Raw genomic sequence first — 27,006 nt, 5'->3', positions numbered from 1 at the left:
CATGGCTCCTTAGATTCAAGAGCCAGTGTTTCTCAAGAATGTGTATAGAGATGTGAAAATGGAAGGTTATAGGGCATACATAGTCTCAATTATAATGGATGTTTCTTAATATCTTCACAAAGGGATCATCTTAAATAACAATCCCACGTGTAGTGCCCCTTTCCCATAATGTCAATAACACTTGGTATGGAACTCCAAATTTTTGCCAATTTGATGGTGAAAAATAGTTTCAGGTTAACTCCTACTTTTTTCACCCCAGGGTGAATGAAATACTCTGTAATAAAAATATCTAAAAATGATGCCATGTGATAAATTAAGCAAAAAAATCAATATATTAAAATTTTTGCTTTATTATTTTCTTATATCACACAGTCAGATATCCTGTTCAGGGACTCTTTAAGCCTCTCGCTCTGTAGAGCAGATTCCCTTTTCACATCCCAGTAGGACTGTTAATTGGTTTTTGAATCTGATTACTGAGACAAATTGGATCAATGGTAAAAGTACTAAGCAATTTATTCCATGTTCACAGTCCATTGCCAAAGAAAACAGCTCATAAGTTCTCATGAAAACTAGAGATTGTCCATTCTTCTACAAAATAAAATCCTAAGCAGACATAACTGACAACTTGTTAAGCCTGTCCTATAGTTAGTTCTTCAGATTTAGGATTATGGGGAGGAGTCAGAGTGTATTCAGGCTCTCACTGCACATCGTATGGTACATAAGCTATCAGTTTTTACTTAGGATTAAAACTGTCATTGAGCTGTAGGGCCTGCCATTCTAACCAACTTCTGTGTTGGATTGAAGAATCTGATCAAGCTATTTTTAGCACTTGGGATACATCCTTATCTTTAGTGGCTGTGCTGTAATAGGGAGAAATAGGCCCAGTGGCCCACAGATTCAGGCTTTTCAGCAGGAATTAAAGGGGAATCTCCTTTCTAAGTAAAGGTATCAGGAAAAATATGTTGAACTCTTCATTATCCACAGCAGTGGCAATGCAGAGAAGTGGACTCTAAATTGTATTCAGTGCCCGAAAATTCTTGTATGTTGCAGTGTTTATCATAGGTAAAAGGAAAATACATTTTATAAAGGCAAGTACTTTTCATTGAATGAATGGATGAGTGTGGCAGCATGGTTGAATTATTAAACCACACTGAATGCCAAATTATAGGTAAGCATTTTTGTCATGGTGCTTACCTGATATGGTTTGGCTATGTCCCCATCCAAGTCTCATCTTGGATTGTAGTACCCATAATCCCTACATATCATGGGAAGGACCTGGTGGGAGGTGATTGAATCATGAGAGTGGTTACTCCCATGCTTTTCTCGTGACCGTGAGTGAGTTCTCAGAGATCTGATGGTTTTATAGCGGGCTTCCTCCCCGCACCCCTACTTTGCTCTGCACTTCTCCTTGTTGCCACCATGTGAGGAAGGACGTGTTTGCTTCCCCTTCTGCCATGATTGTAAGTTTCCTGAGGCCTCCCCAGCCCTGTAGAACTGTGAGTCAATTAAACCTCTTTGGTTTATAAATTACCCAATCTTGGGTATGTCCTTATAGCAGCATGAAAATGGACTAATATACTAGCCATATGGTTTTGTGTAAGAATGGAATCTCTTTATTATTTACTTACGTATAAAATTGAGTTACTAATATTTTACTGACAATTTCATAGGGCTGTTATAAGAGTTAGAAAAAAGCATATAAATATCATGTTAAGTAACCTCTAAACTGTAGTTATGAATACATTCATTTATTCATCCAACAGTTATTGAATATATAAAATGTATCCATTAGGATAAATGCTGTGACATATTGTGGGCGTTGTAACAACCTGAAGCAAGGATATTTACCATGGAGAGTAAAGACAGGCTAACAGAAGAGAATGATGTTTCAGAAAAACACAGAAGGGTAAATTCAAGTTATTCAAGTGAAGGGTTTGGGAGTCTAAGGGAGTAGAAGTAGAAAACACTTTATATGGAAGAACATGTAAAATGTCTCAGGCAAAAAGAAATATTATCTAGGAAGTTCCTTGGGTTGTTCTGGAGTTATTATGGTACATTCCAATGTGTATAATAAAATGTATACATAATTTCATTCAGGATATTTGCTTTAAAAGCTTTTCTTTTAGGAAAAGTGATTAAAATGGGCTGACTCTTACTTGAGTCACTGTGTTCCATTGGCAGTTATAATGCATCTGGGATGTTAATTCACATCCTTTTTATATGAGTTTTTTAGGTATTATCTGTGTATTTGTTTAGTTTTATTAAACTAACAACAAAACACCTGTTAGCACTTCCAGTCTTTATTCCATAATTGGTATAGCTCCAGCAGCTTTAATTGCCCTCTCTTCCACACAAAAATTTATGAGGGATAATTTTATAGGAATATTGATTCAGCAATTCCAATATATTCCTTTAATTACTATATTACACTAGCCATTTGGTTTTTAGATGATTCTTATTTAAAGTTACCATTTTTTCTGAGTATATAAGTAATATAGATATTGTAGAACACTGATAACATGTGGAAAAGTCTAACATATTAAATGAAGATAGCAATGATACCACCACCCAGAAACAAACATTGCTCTCATTTTGGAGCATACAATCTTTTAGTGTTGTTTTGTCTTAAGTATATGTATAAACTTAAAATGAAAATTACCTAGAATACACAAAGATATATCCTGCTTTTCTGATAATTTATTATTCATATATCACCATTAGTAAATATTCCTTAGAACTCTTAATGTCTGCATAATATTCAACAAAGGTTATATAAACATGTTTACTTAAAAATTTACCTATTACTAAATATTTACATTTTCAACATTTTAGTATTTAAATAATACTACTATAAGCCTCCATGCATATAAGTATTTGTGTACAGATCTGACTTGTTCCTGAGAATTCACAGGATTGTATTTTCTAGATTAAAAATAAAAAATTCTTGATATATGTTGCCAAATTGCCCTTCAGAGCTAATGTATAAATGAATGTCTCGATCTATAATTTTGTGTGTTTGTTTTCACAGTAGGGAGTCACCTACTTTAAAAAATATTTGCCATTATGTTAGTCTTTAAAAATGTACTTGTTACTTAAATTTGAATTTCTTGGATTGAAAGAAAAATTATATTTATTTATATCCCTATATTATATAATGTGTCTATTATAAAATTATATATAAGATGTGTCTAATATAAAATTATGTGTCTATTATATATGTATAATTATATGTATATTTATTTAATATATTACATATTATATAACATACATAAAATATATAATTAATAATTATATAAATAATATGTTATTAACATATAATATATATTATCCTTATATTTATTTGCTGAGACCTGTGTGGTTCTTGTCTTTTTTATATTTTCCTGTGCTATTCATAATTTTCCTATTGACTTATATGAGTCCTGTACAGATGGAAGCTTTTAACCTTTTGTGTGTTGCATTTATAAAATATAATCTGTTTGTTGATTTGTGGTATTATACAATTGGGAAAAGAAATAAGTATTTGATAAATGATGCTGATAAATCATTTTGGTAAGAGAGCATGGGAAGGAGAGATTGGAGTGGGTTTTAACCCTTTACTCGATCCTTTTACAAAAGTCCATGTCAGGTGGATTGAAGAGGTAAGTATTAAGAAAAAAAAAACTCATGAAAAAATTAAGAAGATACCATAAGATATCTCTAACTTATAATTTGTGAAAGCCTGTTTAAGTGTAAAACCAATGAAAGAAATTACCAAAGGGAAAAAAGATTTGACCACATTAAAAATATTAGAACCTATAGGTCTAATATCAATAAAAATGATTGCTAAGAGGAAATGACTCATTTTAAATGTAAATTCCTAATATTGACTGATATAACTAAATAATAAGGATGATATCTAAATCTTTTTACAATTGATAGCCACTTAACCTAATATTCTAAAACACAGACCCATTTTATAGGCAGATATGATTCAAACGTAGTTGGAATTTCATATATAATGATCCTTTTGAAGTAAACGTATTTGTATTTTGATGATGTTTTATTAGAGAAAAATGTTGCCTTTCTAGTTAGCATGAATGTACTCTCAGAGAGCCCCTTTTCTGTTAAGCGTCTCTTGAGCTGAAGTCCCGGGTGGAAGTGCTTACCATGGTGCCCACACTGCTGTCATCCATGCCCTGATGACTGATGACCACAGCCCCAATCTCTTTCCTAGGCTCCAGGCTGATGGTTCTAACTGCCAGAAAGCCCATTCTTGAGTGTCAGACTGCCAATCTGTCTGTCTGAAACTTAAGAGCTCATTCTCCTTTCCTAACCCGTTCCTCCCCAGGTATTCTCTCTCTCTGTTATTCCACTTTAGAAGTCTCTCTACTTTGCTTCTTTCCCTCCACTTTATTGGTGTTTCTCTACTGTGGGCCCTTCTCATGAATCACATCACTCTTTCAAAAACTTGTCCCTTTGCCTGTTTATCTTTTCTCTTTCCCCAACTCCAAAACATGAGATGCTCCAGAAATCTCTGTGAAGACTCCACCTCCCCCTTGTATATTTTGGAACATTCACAACTATGAAAGAACTGTAAGAGAATGTGCCCTTTATACGTTTCATTCAAACCATATTCCATATTCCCTCACACACTTAAAAAATATATATTGCTGATTGCAAGTGCTTTCTTAAGCAGCAGCAGTCCTGCCAAGTCAGATGTAGAGATAAATTAAAGGAATGACAGGGTGCTTGCCAATGATGTGAGTGAAGGAGGGGGAGGAGGAGTATGTGAAGAGGATTAACTAGGATTCGCTTTTACCTTTCACCTCATGCTCACTTTCTCTCATCTCTTCCCCTCCTTGGTCTTACTCTCAACTCCTTAGATCAAGGATCATGGCTGACTTTACTCAGAACGTGGACAAGGGAGACACAAAAACTAAGCTAAAATTTATCTGAATATGGGGTGGACCCTGAAATGAACCATTGAAACAAAAGAAAATTCTTTTAAACTGCTTATAAATTGTGTTTATTTCTGTCCTTTTAGATTTACCGTAATTAAATGTTATAATACACAGACACAACCTCCCTTTAAAAAGCTTTACTCTTCCAAAAGCCAAGAATTGTTGTACTCTTCAGAAAACTAAAATTATAGTGATCTTTGATGCTGATTGTTAAGTAATTCTAAATTCATCATCTTAATAAAATGTTGGGACAGATGTCTACTAAAACCTAATGAAAATTAGTGAGACTAGCTTCTGGAGAGAACCAAATGCTTGTTATTTTACCTCAGTCTGCTACCGTGATCTTGGAGTGAGATTGTCAAGAACAAAGGAAGGAGTATATATTTAAATATAACAAGTCTTTTAAATAATGTATTTTCTTTTCTGTACTTTTTATTTCTAAATAAATGAAATTATTTATAAGCTAAATAGCCAGCTTGGTAATTTGTCATATAGATGTAGTCACAGTGAAATGATTCACAATTCTCATCCCTAACTCTACACTTGAGAATTTTCTCTGTAAAATAGAAGATAATGCTCAGTTTGATAAAAATTTATTTTGGCAATGATAATATTATTAATTATCTTGAATATATTTTTGTGTATTTCTTACGGAATCAATAGTTTTTCATATGCACATATTTAAAGTACAAATTTGCTTTAGAATAAAAGTCAGAATTAATACAAAATGATATTATTTAACTATTTTCACTTAACACATTTCAAAAGTTTATTTTGTAGTGGTAGCCAAGGTGTGGAGCATTAAGGAACTCAGGCATCTCTTTATAAACTATCTGAAAGACAGTCCCCTTTTGCCTCTCCCTAACAACTTATCTTTGGTGTGTTCGCAGAAGAATCATATAGTAAAAATCATAGGGCCAAACTGTCCTTTACTTTAGTTACTTGAGTCTTCTATGTTCATCGCTATTGTAAAAGTTCAATTTCTTCTGAATCCAGTAATAAAACAAAGTGAAGCCACAAATTCTATAGAAGAAAACATAATCTTTCACCTCCTTTATTTTTTCTTGCTAACATTACCAAAGTTTTATTACGTGAACCACGCTGCATGTTTTACTATGTGAACTGCACTGTACTTCATTTTGTGGCCAATGAAAAATTAAGATGTTAGGTCATGAGCAGTTACAGCAATAGATACAGAATTGTGGGGGTTCATTCCGAAGTCCGATGAAAAAGTCAATGTAAGAAGAAAAAGAATTATACTACTATGAGTAACTACTGCTTTTTGAGTATCTGCTGTGTGCTCAGCACCATGCTTAATGCTTTACATACAGCATCTCAATTAATCCTCACCACAACACATTTCAATGCATTAGTAAAAACGGTGAAACCCCGTCTCTACTAAAAATACAAAAAAACTAGCCGGGCGTGGTGGCGGGCGCCTGTAGTCCCAGCTACTCGGAGAGGCTGAGGCAGGAGAATGGCGTGAAGCCGGGAGGCGGAGCTTGCAGTGAGCCGAGATCGCGCCACTGCACTCCAGCCTGGGCGACAGAGCGAGACTCCATCTCAAAAAAAAAAAAAGAAAAGCGATGATCTGTCACCTACAAAAACAATGGAACCACACATTTAAATGATTTATTTTACTACATTTACAACAGTTATTGAATACCTGTAGGTATCAAATGCCAGAGCTAAAAGAATAATCTGTCTGGTTCCCTGGTTCTTGAAAAGGCTTGGCTCTAAAGAAAAACAAAGAAAGTTATCAATTGAACTGAGACAGATGTATATTGGAATAAGCAAAAAACAAAAGCAGATCTGGACAAAACTGATAAATGCTTTCCTTAACTCCCAACCTTCACTTTGCCCATGACATCACTCCACATGGCTCCCAGTCTCACACCTAACTCACCCATTTTCTCCCTAATGCAGACCTTTTCTCAGATAACTCCGTCTTCCTGTTTCCCTCTTCATGGCATCTTCATCAAGCACGTCTGCTTCCTGTTGTATTCTATTAGAGCGCTTCTATCTATCATTAGCTGTGACAGTGAATTAATTGGGTAAACGAATCCTTACTTTGGTGTTAATAAGAAACAATAGCTCATAAGATATTCCTCCCAGGTATATGTACCATTGTCACTGAACTCCTTTTGCAATAAAGTGTCAAAGTATTTTCAGGAACTGAGGAAAGTTGATAGAAGGGCAATTTGGGGACAGCATTTAAAAAGGCATTTGGTTCCATTCAGAGGACACATACCGGTAGATTTGTTCATTTAGCAAATATTCTTTCCTTCATTCAGCAAGTACCCCCCCTCCCATGTGCCATGCCTGTTTTAGGTGCTGGACATATCATAGTGAATAGAACAGCATAGTCCTCATACAGCCCCCACTAAGTCTGTTAGGTATCACATGCTCTTCTAGGGGCTGCAAAGTCCTTAGAGGTGAATAAGATAATAGACTCTACATTTGAGTCTGCAGACTCAGAAGCCTCAAGTAGGATAATTTGGTGATGCTTTCTCATCTATATATATTCATAGAATTGCTTGTATATGGGATGAAGACTGACCTGTACTTGCCCTTTCACAGAGTTTGCTGAAGACTTCTGAAGGTGAACATCCAGTAATGCTTTAAGAAATATTCCTCTGGCCACTGTGTTGAGAATTTAAATCAGGGTTCACAAACACAAATACATATGTATGGGCCTAATAGACCAAAAGAAAAAGAATCAGTGCTATTAACTGGGTATAAGACAAGGTGGATTTTGGGGGACTATGTTGAGTCAAAAAATATGTTACTTAAAGCAATTCAAATATAAAATGCAAAAACACACGACCATCCAATTAAAGCACTGATGAAGACCCCAGAACTTGGTCTCTATGTCATTAAATTTTTATCTTTGATTAGCAGAATTGACTATGATATTCAAAAACTGAATATATTTAACAAATCCATAAATCATATTTACATGTATGGCTCCATTGGGATGGTAACTAGAAGTTATCTTAAGTAATATTATATTAATCTGTTCAAAACCGTTATTTTACACCTACTATGTCCTGGGACAGTTCTAGGTGCTTGAGATACATTGGTAGCAAGTTAGATGAAAATTTCTTTGTGGGGTTTTTGTTCTGGCATGAATAAATGACAGAAATGATTTTTTAAAGTACCATGGGAAAAGCCAGTGGTAATTAGAAGATGCTTGAGGTGGTTGCAATTTTTAATAGGAGATCAAAGAGAATATGTTGAAAAGGTGGAATTGAGCCATTTTTTTTTTTTTTTTTTATAATTCATGAGGGAGTCGGCCATGCAGATAGTTGGGAAGTGCAGTCCCGGCTGAGGGAAGAGTCAGGGGGAAGGTAATCTGGAATCATGTGAGGCCTACTCAAGTGACAGTAAGGAGGCCATTGTCACTGGAGTGAAGTGAATGAGAGGTAGAGCAAGGCTGACAACCTTCTAAACCATTTTAAGGATTTTAACTTTTCTCTAAGTGAAATGGAAATTGTTGCATAGTTTTGTTAAATTATATTTCACAAAGTGTACTCCAGCTTCTGTGTTGAGGGTGAACAAAGGTGGAAATATGGAGACAAGTTGGAAGGCTATTTCATTAATCCAAGCAAAAGACAATGGCATATAAGATAATTTCTCCCTCACAGCATGTAATGTTCCACTGAACTCTTCTGACAATAAAATATCAAAGTATTTATAGGAGCTACATCATGCTGAGATTAAGGTGGTAGTTAGGATTATAATTGTTGAGAAATTTGAGGTGTTAGCTTCTAGGGTATTAGATGACAGCAACAGTGAGTTATCGGATGACATGTAATTAGAAGCTCTGGTATTAATAGTAAAGAGGAAGCAAAAATGTCTAAAAGCAGGAATGAGGACTTAGTCTCTTTTACTTTCCTACCTACTAGGCTGTGTTTATAGGGGGAGGGAACCGTTACTCCATGAGAGAGTTGTAGGAAAGCATAGTTCTCAAGTAAAAACTGGATTTTAGTTTCAGCAGGAAAATAAAGGAAACACTAGTAGAAGGGTTTGAGAATGAATTGAGAGGATTTTTGTTGATGATGAGCTATGTAACTCAGAGGGTACAATGGATGCTTTTAGGAATTGAGTGAGTGTTGAAGGATACAGAACAGGCCAGTGAATATATAAGTTATCTTCCGAATGGAGTGTTTTTACAAACGTAGAAGGATATTATTGACGTAAATGCCAGGACAGTAAGCATAAGTAGGAACCATTTCAGCCCCACCTGGTCTCATGGTAGCCCCAATTGTCTTATGAGCATTAGGGTGTGAGAGATGAGGGGTGTTTTGGAATCGGGAGCTTCTTGAAGAGATAGTCTTGAAAAGGGATATACAGCCTAATGAGATTAGTCTTGCTGGATTCAAGGCAGATAGTAGCAGCAGAGTTGGAATATAGAGAGGGAAGTCACTATATTTGAGCTGAGAAGGAACATCCGGGACAATGGCTTAATCTTTGAGGAAAATAAAGGCTAGTATGGCTGGGGTATCGTGAACAAGGGGGATTCGACAGCTCAAGTAGACAATGGCTGGAGGTAGTGTCTTTTGAGCTAAGCTTGTATCCAAGTTATGAATTTTCATCTAAACCCAGAATCTTTTGATAGTAAAAGGTAGCTTCGTTATCGAGTATGCTGTGACAGAAGGTAAAAACCTGGCTAGTCTCAGACATGCAGGGATGTATGGTCATTTGAGTTTTAAAGCAGGTGAGAATTTGCTGTAGTTGGACTATCTTATTCATATTGTCCACCTGGTGGCACTATAGGACAAGACAGGATTTTTTTCTTTTTACTTTTTTTTTTTTTTTGCCTCTCTGACCTGATGTTGACATTTTCAGGAAGTCTGGTATATGTGTTTCCAAAACCTTCTGCAATTTGTTAATTGTATTCATGGACTGCATCCATGCATTTTTAATTCTGTAGGAACATTTATAGAAACCATAAAAAAAAAACACCCCCCCAATGGAAAGTCTTTTATTCAAAATAGGTATAATCATTTCTCAAAATGCTAGTCATACTTCCTTAAAGGAGAATCTTGTTGCTTTATAACAAGATTCCAAATAAGGTGTATACATTTAAAATCAATTATGTGCTAAGAGCTGACTTGATTCTTTGAGTTGTTGCTGAGTCAGCTTAACAGCAAAATTAGGCCTCTCTAGGAGTCAAGACTTCTAATACATTTTTAGCCATGTCTTAGAAATTTAATACCAGATTTTCCTTTCTAGACTCTGTTACTGGTAGTGAGATGATCCAGCCTGGGAATCAGAGCCACCGAAGACCTCTTGAAGGGAAGTGCAGACAGGTCAATTGTCACAAGGAAGTCCAGGGATGGCCAGGCAGACAGGTGGCTCTTTTGGCAGATTAGTGGAACATGGAAGGAGAAGCATTTGGCAACAAGTAATAGATAAACCTCCAGGAAATTTGTCTATGTCTGGGAGGCTTGGTAGTAGAGAAGGGTCTTAATCACACGAACAAGGGTTTAGTCTTTGGATAAATAACAGCTATTTTTAAACGCATCTCCCCAGCTAGTATACTTGGGGTGAGGGTTATGAAAATACTGACCAATTCCCTCTGTCTCTGGGACATGCTCAGGTGGCCATTACGGAGTTGGATGCAGATTCTGAGCAGATGGATGGAGGCTAGGACCAGGCAAATGCTGACAGACCATTACACTATGGCACTAATAACTTCTGCTTAAATAGCTATGGGCTTTGCTGTGGCACATTAACCTCCAAAACCACCAGGACTCCCTTCCATAGCACAACAATAAGCAGAATTCGTTCTCTTCTCAGGTACCATATTTTATTGGACCCAAACAACAGATAGGTTCCTGAAGGTTTAACTAGGACACTTAACTGACAGTGGAAGAGGGACCGTAGAGCTCAGAAAATGGGATTCCTAAACATGTAGAGCTGAACATACCTAGAGCCACCCAAAACAGGGTTTTACTCCTTTAAATTGTCTGTCATTTTATTCAGCTAAGAGAAAAATAAGATGCTTTTCTGTAACATATTTGATATTATCACATAATAGAAATCCCTGTGAAAACCTGGCAAAATGTTAACAAACATAAACGTGGCTTTAGTGAAACTTAGCCTTATTGCTGGGTTTCCCCTTGGCTTACATTTTTCTCTTGGCACTGTGCAGGTAGGCATAAAAATGTGCACAGCTGTGTTAAACATTGTTATTAAGAGCAAATCTTTCCTTAATCTTTAGCTAGGAACAATACACTCCTTTTCCAGAAACTCAGTAGTTAATTTTATCTTTCATTTACTGCCTAAGACTTTTGTCATTATGATGACTGTAATTATTATTAGCTACAAAAATAATCAGGGTACTTAAAAATACAAAAGATATTTCAGGGAGAAAGAAAGGATAAAAATAGTGTGTCTCAAAGGAATTGTAGGATATGAATTTCATTTTAGCTGCTGTGGACTGAGAGATGTTTGTACAGTTTGCTCTATTTTCATTTTCAGGTAAAAAGTAATTCTGGTGGTACAAATTCATCTTTAGTGTGACTTTTTCTTTTAACAAAAGGTGTTTGAGTCTTTGAGGATTGACTTCAGCTTTATCTGTGATGAAAGCCTGTTATAAATTACACCAAAAGTTTTAGAGAATATTCATTCCAGTTACATAATGTGCCCATTTATTAAAATCACACAGTGCTTTCTTCTAGGAAGATCAATTCTCCTTTCATGCCATAAAGAATATGATGACTAAATGGGGGAGAAGACACGCTGAGTGTTAAACGAGCAAAATAAATGTAGAAAAGCACAGAACAATGGAAAGAATTTTTTAAAAGTACCCTTTAAGAGGTACTAGAGAGTATCTTTTAGTTTTCTTCTCATATTTGAAAAGTTGTACTCTGTGTAATAGTGAAGGAGGTAATTGTGTGTTAGATTATTGCAGTTGAAAGCTGTTCACTTTTTAACCAACAATCCTGATAGGGAAAATAATCGTATGTTGCACAGTGATAACTTTCAGTGCTGAGAAAAATAACAATGTCAAGAACAGTGGTCAGTTTGCCTTATTGCTTCTCCTTAATACCAGTGCATCTTTGTGATAACAATGCTAATAGTTGATGCGCCTCTTTAAAGAAAAGCTTAAAGCTGGATACATATAAAATAAGCTGAATTGCATGATTCAAACTTGGAAATTCGATGGCCATTTCATATTGGCTCCTTCTTGTGTCAGCTCTGAATTTTACAAATTACTAGCTACATCTCTCTGAATTGCTTTCTGTAGCATTTAAAATGTAGATAATGTGGGTGCTTGTGAAAATTTTATTTTCTTAACAGCTGGCACAAGAATTAACTTAAAAAGACACATTTTTTGTTTAGAACAGTGGTTGCCCACTGGTTTTCCCAGGCCTTATGCAGCCCACAGACATATTTACTTTGACATGAATCATATATTAAACCAATATTTTAAACTTAGGAGATTTTACATACATTTTGGATTCCCAGATTCTCTCATAAGACCAGATCAGTGTGCTCACATGTCAAACACTTTTTTTTGTAGCTAAATAACGGCTGTCCCTTTTAGGCCGGCGTGCCCTTTTCAGTTTGCCGTGGTCCAGATCAGTTCCTGTTATCTTCCTCACACTGAAGCAGGATGTCAGTTGCCATATTTCAATAGATTTGCATTGCTTTTTTCTGACATTCAGTTTACTTTAGTAATTCATAGTGTCCTGTCTTCTTGGTAATTATATGAATTTCCCTCTTTTTCACCTTCTTCTATTTTAGAAGAGTGTCTTTATAAAACATAATAGATATCTTGAGGGCAGGACCCAAAACAAATATATATATAAATATTTTTTATTTGAGAGATAAAACAAAGAATTTGATTTTTGCTTCTAGGAAGGAAGGGAGAGAAGAAAAAGAAGGGGGTGGAAAAGAAGGGGAGAGAGAATTCTAAAAGATTTTTTAGAAGTAGAAGCACAATGTGGGGTGGGTGGGTTGGTCCAAGAAACTTTCCTAATGTTAGAGGCCACTAGTCATTTCAGCTGGAGGGTCATCTAACCATCAGTTTCTAGTTTGTTAGCCCATAGCAGATGGCAGGATAGTTCACTGAGTGCCTTCCACTGAAGCATAAAGCTAGAAACCAGAGAAAATGTCAAGAATGTCGGTGCCCCCAAACTTCAGACAAAGTAGGGAGGCCTTTTGTCTTACACATGGTTTAGAATGGTGTTTCAGAAAAATCTTACTTAGATTTTAGATCTCTGGTAGATTTCATTGGAAATTGACATGTTTTTATATTTGAAACACCACTTCAGATTTTAAACACCTTTGTATAACCTTAGAGTTTTGATAACCTTGACAAGAGGGAGTAGTAAAGAATTGGATTTAAAAACAAGCAATGTAATAATAACCTTGCTTCTGTCTTTGAGAGTAGATTAGGAAACATGGTGGATAAGGTTTCTGGACTTCACCAAAGCTTCTGACAAGGATTCATCATATCAAATAATAGACTAGAAGCTGTACTTGGATAGTTTGTAATCACTTGAAAAAACCATTAAGAGTTTCTATTTGGCAGATGTTTGTTGATTAAATATGGAGTCAATGGTATCCAAAAGTGGACTGGTATAAAATTGTGAGGTTTCTCAAGCAATGGGAATCTGTTGAATTGAACATTCTTATTAATTGATGTAATGAAGAGATAAGAATTCTTATCAAATTTGTGGCAATGTAATTTAATTCTATTGTTTGGGAGCCAGGTTCAAATATCTCCATGGGTTTAACTGCAAGTTAAAAACAAGAGCTTCTCTAGTAAAATAACATTTTATAGTGTCCTGAACTTACTAGTATGGCTTTTGGATCAACATGGATAAAACGATGCTTAGATATCTGGTAGAAAAATAAACTCACTATGAGTTAACAGTTTTATGTGATTGCCAAAAATGGCTGTTAGTCTCAGAATGCATCAAGAGAATCATAGCATCTGTAACAGGTATGAAAAATAGAGTTTGTCTCACATGTCAATTCTGATTTGTGATAGGTTTTGCCTAGAATGCAACGTTGAGGGGAATCTGAAACTGCATCTAAGCTTGGCAGGAAAATATTGCCATCAACTGATGACACCTGCTATGGCCACAGCAGGGAGCGATGGCAATTTTATGCACTTGCTGTTTCTGGTGGAGAATGAGGGAGATGATAGAATAAGCCCTGTTTGCTGTATAATGTTTATAGAACACTTGGAACCTTTATTTTTTTGTGACAGGCTCTATTCTTATTCTTAAAAATTGTTTTTGCCAGGGTATAGGCATTCCCTTTTCTCTGCATCTTTGCCAACATCTGTTGTTTTTTGACATCTTAGAGAAGTCTTGCTCTGGTAGTATGTATACAAAGACTTTAACAATTGTTTGTTCTTTTGGCTTATCTGTTCTACATGAGTTAATGTTACTGGTATAATAAAAACAGGTTATTAAGAATCTGCAAAAACCAAGTTTGTGCCCTTGTCATTCTTCTTAGATGGGGGATGAGTGGAAATGGGAAATGAGACCTTGAAATTGGAGAGATAGTACCTTTCCTTTCAAAATACACCTTTTTTTTTTTGCTTCTGGATGTGTATCAGTTACTTTAGGTAATTTTTACTTTCTATCAGGCTTTTGGATGTATACAGCTTCTTCCTTTGTTATATGTTTTTGTCTTCTGTAGTGTTTTTTTTTTTAGTTTTTGTGGATATGTAGTAGGTGTATCTATTTATGGGTTACATGAGGTATTTTGATACAGGCATGCAATGTGTAATAATCACATCAGGGTAAATGTGGTACGTGTCACCTCAAGCATTTTTCCTTTGTGTTACATATAGTCCAATTATACTCTGCAAGCTATTTTAAAATATACAATTAAATTACTTTTGACCATAGTCACCCTGTTGTGCTAGCAAATACTAGATCTTATTCATTCTTTCTAACTAAACCTTCTATTCTGGTAAACTTTCTCTTGTATCGAAAGGGAACACTTTCCATCCTTGTCTCTAAAGCAATGATTCTCAGTGAAGGTGATTTTGACCTCTAGGGCACATTTGGCGATGTCTGGAGGCATTTTTAGTTATCATGACTGAGGGGTTGCTACTGGAACCTAGGGGCTAGAGGAAAAGGATGCTTCTAAATATCCTGAAGTACATAGAGACCTTCACAGCAAAGAATTTTTTTAGTCCCAAATGTCAGTAGTGCCAATGTTGAGAAACCTTGCCCCAAAGTATTGATCCTACTTTCTTGGTCAGACAGGCTGGCCCCAACAGGTCACTGCTTATCTTCCTTTGGGTTCCGTCTAGTTTTGAAACTAAGACGAGCTGGCATAAGTTGTCCTATTAGTAAAATCTACTACCCTTTTGACATAACGGACCTTCACCTGTTTAAACGGTTCTATTATGTGAGACAGTGTCATGTAAAAGGTGGACTCTGTACTAGACTGTCTAGTTCAAATCCAAATTTCTCCATACATGAGTTATATACCTTAGTTTACATTTTCATAAAAAGATCATCATTATCATTGTCATAGATAATATTAGTAATAAAAATAGTTACCACATGGGGTTTTCAAGTTAAATAAAAGAGTGTACATATACATATGTGTGTACATACATGGGCACATAGAAAAAAATGGCTATGGTAATTTTAGACTGCATCAAAGGAAGCATAGCATGTTCAACAATAATGGAAAATAGATTTCATTAACAGCTGTAAATGCTACACAAATGTAATTATTCTTTGTCCTGACGTTCTTTTCCCCCTAGATTAAATAATTCCACTTATTTTAACTCTTCAGCAAAGAATATGGTTTGTGGCTATTCTCATTGGGTCCCTTATTTCAAGTCACCTCTATGTCGTTAGTGTCGTCCTGAGGTGGAAAAATCAATCAAGATTCTGCACTGGGTTCTAAGGTTCATCTGTTAGAGCCACTCATTTATTAAACTTATCAAATAAATCCTTTTTTTTTTCTTTTAAGAAGAAAGACCTTAAGGAATTTCTCCTATTTTATGGGAATCAGCAGGATTTCCTATAATTGATTAAATTAATCATGAAAAGATCGGTAAGATGAGAGTCAATAGGCTAATATTCACAAGCTTAGTGAATAAAATCAACTCCCTATGACAAAGGAGATTTACAACTTGAAGAGAACAAATATATTTTTCTACAATTAATATTTTAACAAATGTAGTTGCTTACTACAGGAAATAATGGTCTCAAGAATACATGTTAATAGTCCTTAGATGACAACATAGATTTTCGCCCTTTTTAGATAGACTTAGAAAGAAACTTAACCTTGCATTGACAAGATACAAAAAATAAATGTAATGTAAATATTGTGGTAATTAATAGGTTTTTCATTAAGAATTAAGACTTTTGGCCTCTGGTTCAAACATATATTTAGTCAAGATTTAACAAAAATAGTTAAAGCATATAATTATTTTTCTATCCTACAAATATAGAACTATAAGCAACATATTATACTATTGAATCATAGTCAAAAAGTCCAAGTTTTTGGCATAACTCATAAGGTGCCCTTCTTATTTTGTGCTTTTGCATTTGGTTATAGAAAATGTTATCAATATCTTTATTAATATTACTTGAGTATATTTTGTATCTTAACTAAATTATCCTTTGTGCTAATTGAAGTGTTGTACAGAGTGAATGGTAAGGATGTGGACACTGGAGCCTATAGTCTGAGCTGTAGGTGTGTTACCTTCAGCAAGTTATTTAACACCACTTTGCTTCTGTTTTCCTATATATAATATGGTGCTACTAATACTACCTTTTATACAGGATTTTTGTGAGTATTAAATGCATTCATATATGTAAAAGCACTTAGAACATTGACACATAATATATATTAACCATCTATAATATCAGAAAATTATATTCCCTGTAAACCCAGAAAAAGACTATATTAACTGTTTTCTGCAAGAACAAAACATGCAAGCAGCATGAACATTTTCAACACAGGAGGAGGAAGACATTATGGCAAACTTTGTTTTGTTGATTTGAAGTTTCATAACACTAGCAAGAATGCATTTGAAGCCTCAAAACACTAGGCAAGAATGCATAATCAGAAACCATGGCTTATCAACTCTTCTCAGAGATTCAGAATTTGGGAGAACAACAATATTGATTTGTTAAAAATAACTTTTCAGCATTCTGCACACCTTCAGATGCACAAAATCATTGCAATAAAATTTGATTTGAACTCAAAATAATATGTTAGCTGCAAGGCCAAAAATGACTATTAATCCTTTTAAGATGACCTGCATTTTGGGTAAGTTTGAGGTGTTATAAGGTGGCCATGACCCACAAATTTGTGCTTGTTTTAGTTTAGTATGCTTTTGTATGCTAAACATCAGAATAACTTTTTTTCTTATTCACTCTCCAGCAAAATGGTGAGATTTACTTCCAGTAACAATAATAATAATGACATTATTTATGGGGATTTTACTTCTGAGCACTGTGTACTTCATATAGGTATTGTTCCACAAATAATTATTGAATTAGACTTCAACAAAGTCTTATGACTTTCAAGAACTATCAATGAAATATATATTCCCATATACTCTTAGTGTGATTTATCTGGTTGCCTGAACAGTAGCCTCCAGTCATTACATATTTTATAAAATATTCGAGCAAATACATGCTAAAACTGACTTAATTTTTAGAAAGAATAACACTAGAAAATGTATTTAATATTCTTATATTTTGCTAAAGCAATATATTTTAGGATGCTGTTGACATAGGAGAAAAATAAATGATGAAACAGAAGATATTTATCCTGAAGGGAATGTCTTTAAGAAAATGCAGGAGAAGAATGGAAAGAATGAAGTGATGATAGCAAAACTCAGGAACTGAACAAATGAGTAGAATAGTTGTGGGCCTTGAATGTTTACTTATTTAAGGTTCAAGTGATTTTAAAACCAGTCATATTTGAAAAGTTTAAGGATTCCCAGAAGCAGAAGAAATTCTAGATGTAACAGGGCATATTTGGGGTTTATCAAGGGCTGAACTCTGAAGATTTATAAGCTAATTTATTTGCAATCACTGCAGCTGAATCAGATAGAATGTAAAATACTTTTTACACTGCTAGCTTCAACCACCTGTTTTTTGAAAATCTAAAGGTACTACTACAACTATGGAAGAGAGAAAGTAAAAATTTTGTTGAGAAGTGGAAAGATTTGTTTTCAGCTAGAATTTGTGCTACAAATCTTCTGGAACTAGGTTTTTGGTGTAGAAATACAAGTGATGCTTGAGCTTCTACTACTGAGTACATTACAGAACAAACATTCTCCTTGGAAATTGATTTTATTGGAGAGTAGGTTTCAGATAGTAAATAAGCATTAGTAAATGCCTTTCAGTCTAATAGTCTTCAAAATTATATATGTATACACATATAAAAACACACATAAATACATATATATACACATGCACACATATATACACATGTATGTTTGTATATCTACATATGTAAATATGATTACACACACATATCTATACAAATAAATGCATATATATGACCATATATATGATCCAATTTGATCTTTATAGCCATCCTGGTGATATGGACACATTAATGTATTTTCATATACTTTTAGAAAAGAGAACTATCTTTGCTACACAGCTATAGGTAATTCTTGGTTCACACATCAGTAAAATGACATAGAATTCAGCTTTTTCTCATGACTACTGATTTTTCTGTGTGGACTATGTTGGGTAAACCCTGCACCAGATTCTCATACTGTCTTCTTTCCTCTCATATCCTTCTATCTCTATATCATCTATTTCTATCTCCACATCGCTTTCAAAGTTATTATCTTCAAACACTGTCTTGCTTAAGGTCTTTGATGTTTCCCTATTACTCATGGAATGGAGTACACATTTCTCATTAGCATAGTCACAGACCTGAGGATTGCCTCTAATTTGCCTGCACATTTTTACAAACTTAAAAAATTATCCTGGACTAATCATTAAGTCATTATCTTCAGTACTTTTAAAATATTAAACCATACGTATTTCTTTTAAGCTATATTTCATTGTCTGACCCACAGAGATTCTTAAAGCTTTTCATATCCTAGCTTTTCATTCGTTTCCTATCTATGATCAACAGGACCTGAAACATATATTTAACTCAAATCCAGTGCAGTATCTTGCCAGAGAGAAGGCAGTTACATGCTAGAGGGAGGATACAGGAGGCTTCCATGCTGAGTAACAAGCGAGATGAGTTGGTGAAATCCAGTCAATGGAGGAAAAAAAGGCAAAATGGAGCAGCCCAGTAAGTATGATATTAGTAAATCCTTCGGTAGCACTTACTGTATGCCTCACATTATCTAGGCACTTGGCATATGTTAACATCATTTAATCCTCACAACAACAATTTTCCTACATTTAAAAGGAAGGTGAATGATTTACCCAATGTCATGTATCTATAGAGTGGGTAAACTGGGATTTGAATGCAAGCAGTCTGGTTATCCTGGAACAATTAATACCTAATATCCAAGATATGATGACATAAGACTTCACTCCAACTTCCAGTTCAAATTCCCATCAGATCTAGGTATAGTTTGTTTCTTATCTTTGATTTTTTGAGGATATATGGTATAAGATACAGCCTCCCTTAGTGCTAATTTGAATATATTTTCATTTGTTTCATCCAAAATAGCCTTAGTGAGACTTGCCACTTTCCATGAAAAACATTTTCATTTTTATTGTACCTTTTAAGTGCAGCTTTTCCAACATTTTTATCTGTTGAAATTGTAAAGGTGCTTTATGATCTAGCCTAATTCCTACTGTCTATTTGTGACTTTTCTAAATTTCACCCCAAATTAGTATTGCTTTTACACACCTTTGTTCTTAGTGCACTTCTTATTCTATTCAAAGCCTTAGACATTCTACTTTTGATATTTTAAGTTCTGTATCTATTACCATAATATTACTTTGAACCATATCAAATTGCCCCGAGTATTAATATTGTATTAATTGCCAATACTTGACTATTTTTGACTTACTAAAATGGCAATTTCTTGTGGATCAATTTAATATATTGGAAGAAAATTTAATGACAGAGAGGTATCTTAATGATCTTTGCACCCTGAATATCTGATTAATGGTAAAGTCTTGGTATATTTTGGTGAAATTAAATATTTGTTGGATATAATAAAATTTTAGTACTTAAATATAATTTTCCACAAATATTCTCCTGGAGATAATAAAATGTGTAGAAAAATAAATCCACTATTTCTCCTAGTTTCTATTTCTGAAAGTGTTAGTATTCATTCCCCCCAAAAATGCCTGAAATTATTCGGTGTTCTTAATTATGTATGGATAACTACAACTGGGGACTTTAATTGGGCTGCATAAAACATAACAAGTTCACATTCACAAAAAGTGCATTCATAGGATTTTATTATTTCCCAGTAATATCCAGGTAAATCAGTCAAAATATTACAACTAAAATAAAGTCCTAGATCTTAAGACGTTTACAGAAAAATGAGGAACTACATATAAATGGAGTTTTTTGGAAGCTCAGAAGACTAAATCTGATAAAGCTGTATCAGGCAGTTATCATGGAAGATTTCATGAAGAAGTTGCTCTGAATTGGGATTTGAAGGATGAATAGGAATTAGTCAGAACTTGCAGGAATATGGAGTGTTGAAGAATATTACAGAAAGAGTGTGGATAGAATTTAAGAAAGCTCTGGAGACCTGCAAATAGAACTATGCAGCACAGGGTGTGAGTGGAGTTGGGGGCAAGTGACAAGAGGGCTCATTTAAATATTTAAGTAGAATATTAATATTGTATAGTTTGTGCTCTCTAAAAGTTAAAAAAAAGGAATTATAAGAGAATGTAGAAGGTTCTGGGTTAAATGAAGTGGTTACTCTGACTGTATTGTAGATGATGCAAAAAGAACTGGGGAGACCAGCTTCGGAGATTACTGTTACGATCTGAATAAGGACAATAAGGACTTTGAATAAGGATGTTGTCAGTTCAAATCAGTTGGACAGTGGATTTGACAAATATAGGGAAATTAAATTGGTAGGAACTGGAGACAATCAAAGGCTGAAAATCACTCTATTTGCATATTCTATAAATTACCAAGTAATGTATTTATCTAGAATTAGCCTGGATCGTTGAGAGCTCAACTTAACTGTGAATGATGCTTGCAAAAAAATCCCCCGTGAACTGAATACTTTATTGAAAATGTGCGTATATAGCCTGGAATAAATTGTTGTTTCTCCAGAGGCAGTCTTCTGAATGAAGTTTCATATAAATTAAACATTTCATGTTGATGAGCGAAACACACTTCAAATTAAAACATGAAATAATATTAATTAAACAAAAGAATGTTGTAAATTGATGTTGGCATACATCTTCCCCTTCTTTTATTTTTTATGAAACTGCATAATTAATGTTCCTTTTAAAATGAAAGATTAAATACCACGTCGTCATTAAAAAATGTGTGCCAGCCTGCTGTTATTAGATGAAGAAGGTGATTATAAGGAACAAGCTGAGAATGACAGGATGCTTACTGTGTCAAATTCGTGTGTTTTTTTTTTTTTAATCAGCATTATGTGGCATTCAGAAAAATATTTTTTATAACATACTCTTTTTTTATCTTTCATTGAGTTCAATCTGAAAGATATTTTAAGGTAGGCAATCAGAAATAATAAATACATTTATAAGTAGATGTAAACCTGGCCCATATGCGTAGGGAAAAGATAAATTTTAGTCCACTGAACCCAATTTATTTGCATTATTACCTGTTTTCTACAAGTTAAAGAATCTTTAAGTAGTTCATAGGCAATAAAAGACAAATTTTTCATCATTTATACAGTCCTTCACAATGTTTCTTGGCACAAGAAAAGATGATGATAGGAATAAAACAATCTTAGAAACATGTCAAAGCTTCCTCTTCATAACAGGCACCTCAGCTTTCAACATGTCTCTTTTTCCTTGCTTAGTGGGCTGTAGTACATCTTAAGGCCAAATCCAAGTTTTAGCAGGAGCATAAACATTTATCATAGTGTTAATTTTGTCAAAAACTATACATTGAGAATTTAGTGTGTGTCAGTTGCTGGGCAACTGTTTATTGGTGCTGTAACAGTGAAGAGATAATATTGTGCCTGCCTTCATGGAGCATACATTCTGTAAGAAAAGACAAACAAGTGGCAAAGCAATCAAATTCATGTGATAAAAGTGGGGTGATGGATCAATGAGGAAATAAAACAAAGGCAGTTCTCACTTATCCATCAGATAATTGAGAATTTTGCTGGTTACCAAGATAAGCAAGTAAGAAACATTCTAGAAAGAGGGAGTATGTGGTGGATAGGCTAGTATGTAACAGAGGACCCAGATTTAGAGGAATTTACAGAACTTCAACATCTCACATCTTACTTAATGCTTCCTGGATCATGTTGCCAATTTTGCACATAAGGTAATATGAATTGAAAAGGCTAGAAGGAAATTTGAAATGTCATTTACCTTTTTCCAAAATCTTCCTTCTTTTTAAAAATTTTTAACAATTTCTAAATTACCGTGATTCTCTAGTCTATCTTGAAATGATGGAACAAATTAGGGAAAGTTAGCCAAACATTTAGAATTTAAGAAGAGTTAAATTCATTTTAGTTTTTCCACACTGGCCTATCCTTATCATCACATAGTCTCTACTCTTCAATTCTTCCACAAATCTCTTAATTTCTCTATCCCATGGCTGATCATTCCTTTTCTAAGTAAAGAGAGCTTCCTTTCCTTCTGGTGAGTTCTATCCCTCTGTGTTTTTTTGGAAAGTAGAAACGTAGGAGAGAGTTTATTCACATGGTTCATAAAACAAAAAGAAAATAATCATTTCAGGTTAATGTAGCAGGGGGAGTAAATATAGACTCTACACTTTTAACAATGGGAGTTGTATGAAATAATAAAACTCCACTTTTCACAGTAGAGATCTGTGTACATTCAACTTCATACACTCTATTTGTATGACATTTTTAAGGCCATTTTTCTTGGAGTTCTTCAAACTATTTTGATACACACGTTTATACATTTATTCAGGTTATAGCAGATTAGAAACTGAAGGTTATAAAACTCAGGTAAGTACTAAATGATTCAGCAGATATGATAGCACCATGGGAAAAAAGTGAAAAACAAACGTGACTATTGCAGCATATGGTGGTAATGAATGACTACAATAATGTCTTTAATTAATATATTCAATTTAAATAAAAATACATAATGTATTTTATATTTTTAAGTTAAAAACAATTTAAAAATTAGGTACATAATAATTAAGCTTTAGCTATCTTTATAATTACATTGGTAAAATCTTCTAATTTTTGATCATGGTCAGTCATATGGGATATAATAAGACTCTTGCTTTTCATACTGTAACAATGCTTAATACATTATAGAGCAAAATTATATAATAGAGTACTTGGTTAAAGTGTGAACAATCACTAGGAGAAACTAAGGACAGAAGACAATATTCTAGTTAAAAAAGCAAATAAAAAAGCAAATTGGGAGAAACATAGTGATGTCAAGCAATAGTAAGTTATTTTGCCGATCCTTCATGCAGAATTAGCAAGGGTTTGTTGGCATGTTTTGAAAAAGATAGAAATAATCAGCTAGAAATTATAGCAGGAACTTTAGCTCTTCTGGCAGGTAGCTGCCACAGCAGCTCTCTTTGTCAGTGTGCAGGAGATTGCTCTGTGCTGCAAAGGTGGAAATGTCTTGAAGAGAGCAAAAGTAAATGTTTTGGGGTCTATGATGGTATGGACATCATGGGGAGTCTATGGTCCAAAACAGTACTCAGGACAAGTTTTATTAAAGGTGGGCAATGAAACTGTAGGCTGTCATTATAACCAGACTGCTCTTTAAATGTTTGATAAATGTCATTGTGTTTTCTGTTTATTAAAGTCAAAATTAATCTGTGTGAAAAGTGCTAGTCTGACATTTCAGATATTCCTACCAGAGCTAAGAAAAGGAAATACGCCTCCCAGTACTCTGCCTTCTGGATGTTTTGACCTTGCTTTATTTTACTTCACAGCCCTTTTCACTCCCTGAGAAGGTAGAGTAGGTGGAATAATGGTTCTCCAAACTGTTCTCATTCTAATCCTTAGAACCTACGAATATGTTATCTGACATGCCAAAAGGGATTTTGCAGATGTGATTAAATTAAGGACACAGAGATGGGGAGATTATCTTGGATAATCCAGATAGAGCCAATCTAATTCCATGAATCTTTAAAAGTGTATAACCTTTCCTAGTTGCAGTCAGAGGGAGATGCGACTATGAAAAGATGATCAGAGTGGAAAAATATTGTTCATTTGAAAAATGGAGAAAGCAAGCCACGGACCAAGGAATGTAGGAAGCTTCTAGAAGCAGGAAAAGACAAGGCAACAGACTCTTAGTACATCCAGAGAGGAATGCATCACTGCCAACACCTAGATTTTGGCTTGATGAGTCCTGTATCAGACTTTCAACCTAAAAAAACTATAAAATTGTGTTTTCAGTGACTAAATTGGTGGTAATTTGTTATAGCAGCAATAGGAAACTAACACATTCTTGTGATATTTTTGAAGTTCTTTTATCTACACTATTTCACTTGAGTTTCAAAACCACTTCTTATTACATGTTTTACAAATGGAGAACTAGGTATGCACACACATTAAGAAACATGCCCATGTTCACATTATTTAATCAACGCTAGCAGTAAACTAACATTTCAAAAGCAACTTAAACATATAGGTTCCATGTAAGTACAGTATAATTTGATAAAGTTAAGAAAAAGAAAGAGATTTCATGTTAAGGAAGACATCTAGCACCCTAGATAAAGATGCTTCACAGAATGGTAGTAACTTGGGGTTGTTTCTATAGTGCAGGGTCTGGCCATGCCTTTACAAATCCAGACAGGGATGCAGTTGCTTCACTTAAAAGCAATCTGGTCCTCAAGGGACAACTCACTTTCATAAATCTATTTGCTTATTTAGTCACTCAATAATGTTGCTGAATGCTTGCTATCTGTTAGGCTTTGGTCTAGGTCCTAGGGATACAGCAGAGTACAAAGTAGACAAAAATTTTCATCCTGATGAAAACTACATTTTATTAGGAGAAATAGATAAACAAAATAAATAATAAAAATGTAAACTATATTATACTGTGATTAGACATGTGGAGAAAAATATTACAGGGTATGGTGAGCATGTGGTATGTTATCTGGTTGCCTGAACAATAGCCTCCAGTCATTAGCTATTTTATAAAATATTCAACCAAACACGTGCTAAAACTGACTTAAATTTTAGAAAAAATAATACTAGAAAATGTATTTAGTATTCTCATATTTTGCTAAACAATATATTTTAGGAGAGAACATGTGGCATTTTTTCTATAAGGAGGATGTCCACAGAAGTCTTCACTGAGTGAGTTAAACTGGAACAAGAATTATGACAGTCATCATCTAAAGAAAGCAAGAGAGTAAGTTATAAAACTCTGGGGGAAAAGTATTCCAGGCAGTAAAACAGAAAATACAAAGACTTGAGGTAAAATGAGGCTGGTGTATTTAGGAAACTGTAAGACTGTTGCTTTTTATAACACTTTTAATGAATTAATTATTATTTTTTATTTCAATAGTAAAAAGTTGAACTTCGATGAAGACTTTTCATTAGATAGTATGATGTTAAGGTAGTACTTTCCAATTAGTTTATGAAAATATTTAGGTTTTCCATTTGGATATGAGATTATTGTTTAATTACCAGTGTCTTAGTCTGTTTGGGCTGCTGTAACAAAATGCCATAAACTAGGTGTTTTATAAACAACAGAAATTTATTTTTCACAGTTCTGAAGGCTAAGGAGTCCAAGATCAGGCTGCCAACGGACTTGATGTTTTGTGAGGGCTCACTTTCTGATTCCTAGATGGTGCCTTCTTTCTCTGTCCTCACATGGTAAAAAAGGGTGAAGGAGCTGTTTTTTAATTTTTTTTAAAATAAGGGCGTTAATCTCATTGATGAGGCTCTACCCTCATACTCTTGTCACTTCCCAAAGTTACCAACTCCTTAAACCATCACATTGGGGATTAAAATTTCAACATCTGAATTTTGGGGGAGGCATTTAGTCTATGGCACTGGGTTTCCAACTGGCAGGTAAGAGCTCTCTCCGTATTTGTTGGTATACTGGGATACTTGAACCCCAAAAGAGCATCTCATTAAGTGACCTGTTGATAGGCCATTCGTTGTTATTTGTCGTAGGATTCTTTATCATCAATAATGAAGAAACCTTTTAGAGTATGTACGGAGTGTTCTAGATACGCCCACAAACCTTTGAGATCTGATATGTGAAATTGTCATTAATCCAAGTCTCTGTTTTGACAGATGATGATTCAGGTCAAATGGGTGTACTGTGAATTAACAGAACATGCCATCCCTTTTAAAATTTATAAATCTAAATCACTCAATTCTATCACCAAAAGCAATAAACTTGTTTGAACACAGAAAGTGAAATCAAGTGAGTAAAAGGAAAAATTCCAGGGTTTTCCACAATAATCAGTTGACACAGTCTCTTTGAACTCTTTGTTTATCATAGCTTTTCCTTCACAAATGGTGTTGGCTTGCAAATCTTGGCTTTGTTGATGTGTATAAAGTTGCCATGTACCAACAACAGGATGCCTCGTTCAGGTCAGAGAGGAGATTTCTCTGAATTGTTGAGTAATAGAATGAAATAGAAATTATATATCTTGTAATGGAGGGTATAACTTTTCAGTGACCATACATATTACTTTTGTCTGTGAGAATGGCTCATTAATTGGATGGTTTCTGATTAGCGTGGAATCACATCAAGGGTAGATGACAGGTTAAAGATATATTTCATCCTGGCCATGGTAAAGACAATGGTACTTTCTATACTCTAAGTGTGCATCCTATTTGTTCCTTCATTGTAAGAAAAATATTTATTGAGCATCTACAGGCATATCTCATTTTATCGAACTTCACTTTATTGTGCTTTCCAGATACTGTGAATTTTATAAGTTGAAGGTTTGTGGCAAGCCTGTGTCAAACATGCCTATTGGTGCCATTTTTCTA

The sequence above is a fragment of the Hylobates moloch genome, unplaced genomic scaffold (genome assembly GCF_009828535.3).
Source record: "Hylobates moloch isolate HMO894 unplaced genomic scaffold, HMol_V3 SCAFFOLD_17, whole genome shotgun sequence".
Taxonomy (NCBI): domain Eukaryota; kingdom Metazoa; phylum Chordata; class Mammalia; order Primates; family Hylobatidae; genus Hylobates; species Hylobates moloch.
This window is presented reverse-complemented; position numbering follows the sequence as displayed.